This window comes from Hetaerina americana, unplaced genomic scaffold (genome assembly GCF_022747635.1).
Source record: "Hetaerina americana unplaced genomic scaffold, ioHetAmer1.1.p SCAF_5, whole genome shotgun sequence".
Taxonomy (NCBI): Eukaryota; Metazoa; Arthropoda; class Insecta; order Odonata; family Calopterygidae; genus Hetaerina; species Hetaerina americana.
This window is the reverse complement of record NW_027287095.1, coordinates 74,660,445-74,668,800: the sequence shown is the minus strand read 5'-3', so window position 1 is coordinate 74,668,800 and position 8,356 is coordinate 74,660,445.

Here is an 8,356-nt window from a genome sequence, read left to right as displayed (position 1 = left end):
GCGTGCATGTAAAATATTCATATTCAAATAATCAACATTACCTCATCTAAGTATGAAATTCTTGCAGTGATGATAATCACTGAATCATTTTACATTGATTAAAAATGAAAACACCTACATATAATTATCGGCCATATTAATATGATACTGAATAGATGAATAAAGAATTTAAAATTTCGACTTCTTGTAATTTGGTTCAACTGAATCTCCTATTTTTGAACGATTTCGAAAAATTCCAGAGAAATACAATTAATTATTTATTTAAAATTTCAATAGCTATATCATTAATTGCTTCAATCTTGTTTAATTATTCATGACCCCCAAATAAATATCATATTATTTCAAGGAATTATACTTCATTGTACCTCATATTAAGGTCTCAAAATTCATGCAATAAACGATTCCTGAAAAAATAAAGTCATTAAATGTAATTCATCTCTTCAAAAAATAATTTAGATATAGAAGAGGTAAAAATAGTTTTTTAACCTAAAAGATAGTAACAAAAAAGCAGAGAAGAATTTTAGTTTAATCAGTTCATTGATTTAAGATAATCTACTGCAAATATATTATTATACTAATGAGATACTCAATTGATGAATGGATCACCATAGGTTGCCAACCTACAAACCAACATACCCTAGGTTGGAACAAGATGAACACTTATTTTCATTGGAAGGAATTATTTTGGCAGCTCGGAGGATAGAATTATGAGATAAGTTAAAAAAAAATATTGTCAATATTCTTTCAAACATAAATATTTGTCTATCTACAAAGTGTTCTTGAAATATTTTGCTTAAAAATTACCTTGATTAAACGCATGAGATATAATATATATGAATATTTTCTATAAAATAATAAACAACATTTAGTTCAAATTGCTCATGATTTCTTTCCGTGATTTCTTTTTATTTGCAAAAAAATATATGACCTGATTATAAACATACTTTTTTGCTTATGTGGATTAAAACAAATGGTTGTGTTTGAGGAATGGAGAAATTATTGCATCAATAATAATGCCTTGATCTTCAAATCAATCAGTAATGATATCTTTTTACTTTAATTCTTACAGTCCTACCTAAACATTCACCTAATTTCAGAGTAAGTACTTACGCAGTATATAGGCAGAATATATTGTCTTCCTCTTTCAATATTGCGAGATTCCACACCGAGAGCGTGATCGAAGGAGACATCTGGTGACGAGAGAATGCATCAAGTGTCTTAGGAACGAGGATTTCGTGCGTATGGATAACTGGAACGCGGAGGGAGAAGCAAGAAGTGCCCGCGACAGTGAAGAAGTCAGTTCACGCAAGAAAAATCAATCGGAGTTGATATCCCCTGAGAAGGGAGTTCGACTGGCATTTTGGCTAGGCAAATAGTCGCAAACAAGCGCTACTGGCAGGACAGAACACGCATCCTTTAATCTAAAGCACAATTACCATCCAATGTTCATGACTCACTGCAGATGCGCGGCGAAAACTCACGTACAATTAGCTTTAGGCTAAAAATAGAAGTCTAAATTTTATGCGAGATCTTTCCATATTGGTTTGGTAGCCACCAGGAGGACTTAAATTTTTACGCGAGTCATGGGGCGTTGATTATTTCAAAATTTGGAATAATTTATGGTTTCATGCGTAAATTTATGGTATCGTTCATATTAGAAATGAAAAAATAATAACTATGTGATTCCACGGAAAATTTATTTCGATGCGACCCGGGTTTCAATGTTGAACATCAAAACCTGGGTCGCATCGCAATATATTTTTGTGGAATCACAAAGTTTTACTTTTTCATATCAAAATTCTATTAAATATTTGTGGAAATAATGGGAATAAAAATAAATGAAACCCTTTGCCTGATAAAAATATTAATCTTAGTGTAAACATACTGTTATTAAATGGAAGGCAATAGTTGGATTAGATTTATGGTTGGATTATAATTTGTACTTTTTCTGGACATGGCAATTTTTCGTTAGTCTCGACCCCAGAGTCCAATACAAGGAACTTCTACATCTATTTCTAGAAACCTTTCAATTTCTTACGCTTGTTTTCGTCCAGAGTATGAAAAATATATAACGATAATCGATCGAGTGAATGAGACCAAGAAAAGTACTTTCATTACCCAATGAGGACACTCGGTGGTTTTTTTTCAGCCAACAGCTGACTGCTTGCACAACAGTTGACCCATTATTACAATGAGAGACCTTAACCATGTCAAAACAGTTTTCACTACTCAAAGAAGATATTATTCAATCAAAAGGATAAGCATTCGATCTCGAAACGCGTTGCTTTCTGTAGGGAGACAAAGAGAGCGATAGACGCAAATGATAGAATAGATGCACATCCAAACTTGACTACTACTGTATGAGCGGAGAATAAAACAATACATAATAATGATGGAAAATGTTTTCACTTTACAGATTTGGGAAACAGAATTTAATACTGAAAAAACAAAGGCACTGAACATTTCAGTAAGTACCAGATGATACATAGAACGATTAAAATAGCCCGGAGTAATAGAGCCTTAAAGGAGACGAAGCTTACGTGTTTTTTTAAAATGACGGCATCATCCTTTTTCGTCCTCTCGAAGCGAATTTAAGACAACGAAAAAGATGGATTAGAGTAGAGTACAAGCATCGGAAATGAATATTTGGAGACAAGTAAAAGGATGCAACAAGATCACACAAAAATGAGAAACGAAAACATAAGAACCTAATGTTTACAACATTAATCTCAGCATAAGAGAATAACGGATTTGGAAGTGTATTGCGTAATGAATGAATACATCTCGACTACCCAAACAAATTATGGAGCGTAAGCCAGAAGGCAGACGGACCACAGATGGACCGCTGATGAGGAGGCTGGAAAAATATTTAAGAAAGTACAGGCAATGAGCCAGATGGAATGAAGATGGTGACGAAACCACTCTTGTCAGGGATAGACTCCGGACTTTAAAAGTACAGAGTTGTGCAGAATTGTGGGGAACCCTGAAGTGAGGAATGTTTAACTTCGGTTCTGTCGTCATAAAAAAATGACGAAATATGATTTAGCTCTATTCTCAAAATGATCTAAACGTAAGTCTACACTGTTTTCTTATCTTCACGGCTGAAGGAATGGCTATCTAAATGAGCAAGATAAAATTTAACTCTATCATTCATTTCCCTATCGTACTACATTTTGGCGATGGTAAATGATCGTCGGCCTATGAAAATTTTCTCGCTGATAATTTACCCGATGCAGCCACAAAACTAAACAAATTACGATATATACAAAATTGACCTAACTTATGATATGTAAAATTTATGATTTCTCTTTTGTTAGACGCTCCCATAATCCAATTTATAAAAGCAAATGCCTCACTTTTTGACAGACTCATATATGTTCGAGTGTTTTTTCCGTGAATGATTGGAGGTTAGAGTCAATTGAAGGTGCACAAAATATTTAAACTCGCTTCATTAAAACCAGTAACCAAGTCAAGCTTTGGTTTTGGCTAAAAATGAGCTAAAGTAAGCTGATTTTATATAGTATTTAATGCCCTCCTATCTAACAATTTCACTCAAAAGTTTTATCCCTATCCAAAAATAAATCAAACCCCCATTTTTTCGCGACTGTCAAATTTATGGTTTAATGGAGAGTGATAATGACCCTGTTTTTGTATTCGTTATTTACATCTTTTTTTTTTGAAGGTTATGTCGGCATATAAATCTTATGTTTTCGCCTTCGTGAGACCTTATGTCGTAAACTTATTCTGGTTTATTCTGATATATAAAAGCATCCAATCACCCTGCATCCTGGGAAATCAGGAGACATCCATGCATCTTTTAAGTTCATGCATCTTCTAAATTCTTCAAATGATTGAATGCCATTTATTTGTTCACAGTGAGACCAAAATCCCAAGAAATAGCTATATTAAAAAGGTCTCAACAATTCCATTGATGAGGTAGTAGTAACTGTTGGGGAAAAGACCGACTGCTAAGGCCATTTTTCAACATTATAAGGGCATTTGAAAAAGTTAGGATGCTCAGGGGATGGTGGAAGCGTTGACAGAAACACGATGTCGGTTTTAGACTACTCTTAACGAAAGACGCCGAAGAATTATACAATTTAAAATCCCATTCAAATGACAGCATGCATCCCTAGTAGCACTCTTCACTAAGCACCCAAAGTGGTAGATATCACCGAAAATTTCCGGGCACCGAACCAGAGTCCACGAGTTGGGAAAGCAGTACATTAGTCACCGCACCGAAACTATCCGGATTTTTCGAAGGTATTTTTTTTGGAGATTTGTATTCGTGTAACTTTTTATTTTAATTTGATAAGGTTATTATATTACTTGGATAGGTTTGGAATGAAATAGGAGTTATGAAAGGGAGACGTGACGTGTAAATTGATCCATTTTCGCCACACGGCTGCTACCGACGGAAGGTTCACTGATCAATTCCCTCAGTCGGATTCTGTAGCCATGACGTTTTTACGGATATTCATTGACCAGACTTTGTCCCTCCACCTTGTTTACTCGAGTGCATTTTTGGCGATCGCAGGACGTTAACACTCCCATCCGCGAACGGAAACGGTGGGCGGAAGGATTCATGGGAGTAACAAATATCAACGGCCGTTCCCTGAGAGAGGCGAGTGTGTTTTCTGAGGAGGTCGGGGGGTGTGTCGGGAGGAGGGAATGGGATAAATATCCCCTATCCAGCTCCTTCACTTCCCCGACTAGAGGGTGTAAAATGGAAATAAATGCACGCGGGGGCGTCCGGAGATGGAGGCACGTGACGAAACGGCTGCCGCGGAAGGACGCAGACGCGCGCCGAGGTCGACCAAGGTCGCGGGACGTCAACCCCGTACCCCACTCTCCTGGCAGCGGGAAATTGAAAAGAGTATTGGTGGGGAAGGCGGAGAGTGCGGAGGGGCTTGCGAACTGTTCCGATTCGAGCAAGGCGATTTCTTACTCGATTTTAATTTCTTTATTGAGAGATAATTTTCCGGCATTACCCAGGACCTTAAATGCTTGGAAAGTGTTTATGGTAAAATGTTAGGGATAGAGGGAGGATGAATGAGTGATAAAAGGTAATTATTCGGATGCAGCTGTTATGAAGAAGTATGAAAGAAGGGCGCTACGCTGGACTGCTTATGTTGTGGGATAAGGCTGAGAGCCGCATCAGGAAATATATGGGAGATACTCGTATGCAAGTGGCTTCACCTACATCCACCGTGTACTTTTGAAAGCCATCACAAGGGTGTGTCGCATGGGTTGAATTCACACAAGGCATTCAACTTCAAAATATATATTACTTAAAAGTAATCAGCAATAAATACGCTTAATAATTTCAAGATGGAAATGGTTTTTGCAAAAACGGCATGTAATACGATATCTAAGTGTAAGTAGGGATGAGAGATACGCTGCTTTGTGGTCCAACCTTAGGTTCTTTGGAATCCCAAACACTTGCCTAAAATAATTTAGATATATTACTAAGTTATCATTACAATATTTTACTTATCGTCAATGCTCGCGGTTTAAGTAGGCAATAAAATCTACTTCGTGAGGATCTCTCATTCTAAAAGCATATTCATAGATCCAGCAACTCTTAGAGAAAGGGACATGCTATCATTTCTAATAGTGCACCAGCAGTTTTTCCCATAGATACTGTTTGATGGATTTCCTACCCTCTAAATTTACTTTGAATGTAACAGAGATAAAAGAAGCATAAATTGACGCAACAAATTAAAGAAGCATAAAAACGTTGAGAATTTGTTAAGAAGTTAATGAAAATGAGTATACTGCCTAAAATTATTAGCCTAAAATGAGGCTTGTTGAATTTGCTTAGCATTTAAAGGAAACGACTCAAAGATGAAATGTATGCATTGACATATAGCTATATTGGATGAGCGAAGAGACTTAATCGATGACGATAATCTTAATTACAAATTAATAAGCAATATACTGCAGTATATTCCTTAGTCAACACAAGGCATAATTTCAAATATTTAAAGAGTGCCGAATCGATTGAATAAATAAGGTTCTTAATTTTCAATGCTATTCATGCACTCTATGTTTAAGTTGGTACTTTGGAAATTTTAAAATAAATCTTGCGGTATTTTTAAATATGATATCATCAGTCAGAATTTTTGGATGGTGATATGACCCATCAATAATTTATACTTAATTTCTTATTAAAAATATTTTCAAATTTCAGTACATGCAAAAATATGCAATTTGAAGCCAACGAACCTACTAATCTAAATAGAAAAATAATTTTCATTGGATTTTCGGGTTTTCATGCGATTTTCCTCTGTAACACAGTTTGTGGTCACGAATTTTTCGATCCATTTCCAATGATTTGTGATGGCGCTATGCTGGGTTTGATAGCGGGTAATTTGGAGAAGGGGACAACATTTTCTTTATTTTTCAAATCAATAACTATAATACCTACGAGTTTCACATACTGGTCGTCAACCTAGAGATTTGTTGCCAAAGATTGTATTGCATGCACTTAAAGGTTTTCGTGAGAATCAAGCCATTACTTTTAATCGATTTAGTAAGTATTTGTCTTCTGTAGGGTTACTGCTGACATGAATAGACAATGTTTTGCCCAGGCCTATGTAGATATAATTGTTTGACCTGCAGCGTAGGATAAATACCATAACCAACAAGTTGAGTGAATGAAATAATATTTATTTAAGGCTAGAAAATGACGCATGGAACAAATTTTGAGGTAAGAATAGTCAATCGGAGTTTAAGGGAAATGAAAAGTCTGGCATATGGAAGAATGAAAATAGTTGGGCTACATGAATCATCATATGAAAATTTGCTGTCAAAAGGAGCAAGACCTAACTTTTGTCAAGGATACACAATACCAAAATTCGCTGACTAATGCAAGCGAATTTTCCATGAAAGTCTAGTGAGTGTAATGACGGACATCTGACTGGAGGGCGTCTTTTTCCTGGAGATGTGTTCATTTCTGAGCGCCAAGAACTTTTTAGGAAGCCCCAGGCGGTTAAAGGGAATGGCATCTCGACCCTGAATGGATTTCACGTGGGTTTTGCGGTGATCTCAACTATCTAGTCAACTTATTGGTCGAAAAATTTAGCTTTCGCGTTCGTTTGCAACTTTTTATTCGGTTGAATTTGAATTAGTTGATTACAATTGTAATTTCTGTTTCGCCGATGTTAATGTTCAGCACTGACGGATTATTCTTCTTCGATAATATGATTTAATGTTAAAGAAGTTAATCTCATGTTATATTGTTTCCTTATTGTGTTAGGTCTATATGGTACAGGCTTTATTGATTGGATAAAAGAGTTGCGCAAGCAGCAGCCGTAAAATGAACATATCTCCAGTTCGCCTAGGGCAGCGATGATGGAGGTTACATTGTAATTTTGCTTTCGCCTGAACGAATCGTCAACCGAGACATGACATAATGTCACAGGAGGCTAATGAAGATTATTATATCCCCTGATACAAGTCTAGAAGAAAGATTCAATATGTTCCGATATGGGAGACAATTAATGCAAAAGGAAGGTGTGCCCAGAGCTCCGGTCACTTCTCCTAAGGAAGTAATCAGTAAAACTACCAATTCCATTGTTACAGATCGTCGAATAACTTGGAGAGAACTACCAGAAATATTAAAAACTTCGCTGGGTTTAACCCACATGGAAAGATTGCTCATGATACGTGTTTCTGCGCGGTAAGTTCGGCGAAGTCGAGTTCAAAATCGCGATTGTTTTGCGAAAATTGATGTGAGGTAAGTTCATCATCCTCCCTACAGTCCAGACCTAGCCCCGTGTCACGTTTTCCTTTCCCCCAATGTGAAGAAACACCTTCGTGGAACTGAACATGTTTCAACTCATAACAACTGCCACTAATGCAATTCTGCAGACAAATTAATCAAACTCATACCACATATACACAACAAATTAAACTATGAATACAGGGAATAAGTTTTTTACAATAATTTGTGCGAGTAAGAATTTTATGGTCACTATTTTGTTTGAGCGGCTAGCGTATCCAATGCATTTAAGGCAGGGTCACCGAATTTTAGCAACGTTTCCATTGGAATACTGAAACCACAGAAGCTTGGTGAGAACTCACCTCCTAGAATGGTGGCATCAGCGTTTTTGGGTCCCCCGATGAGCCCTATTTCTTGTATTTATCCGGGCATCCTTGTTTTCGTGCGTGGGCCTCACCTCCTGGAATCATCTGACATATCCTCAAGCTGGAAGGAGAAATGAATCATTGACCATTGATCATTGACAAATGATTGACCCGCGTCAACGCACAATCCCTCGAACAAGATTGGACGCCGGAGCAACCTCAGTCATGGCTGCACTATTGCAGTGAGTGGACGGAGGGCGTCCCT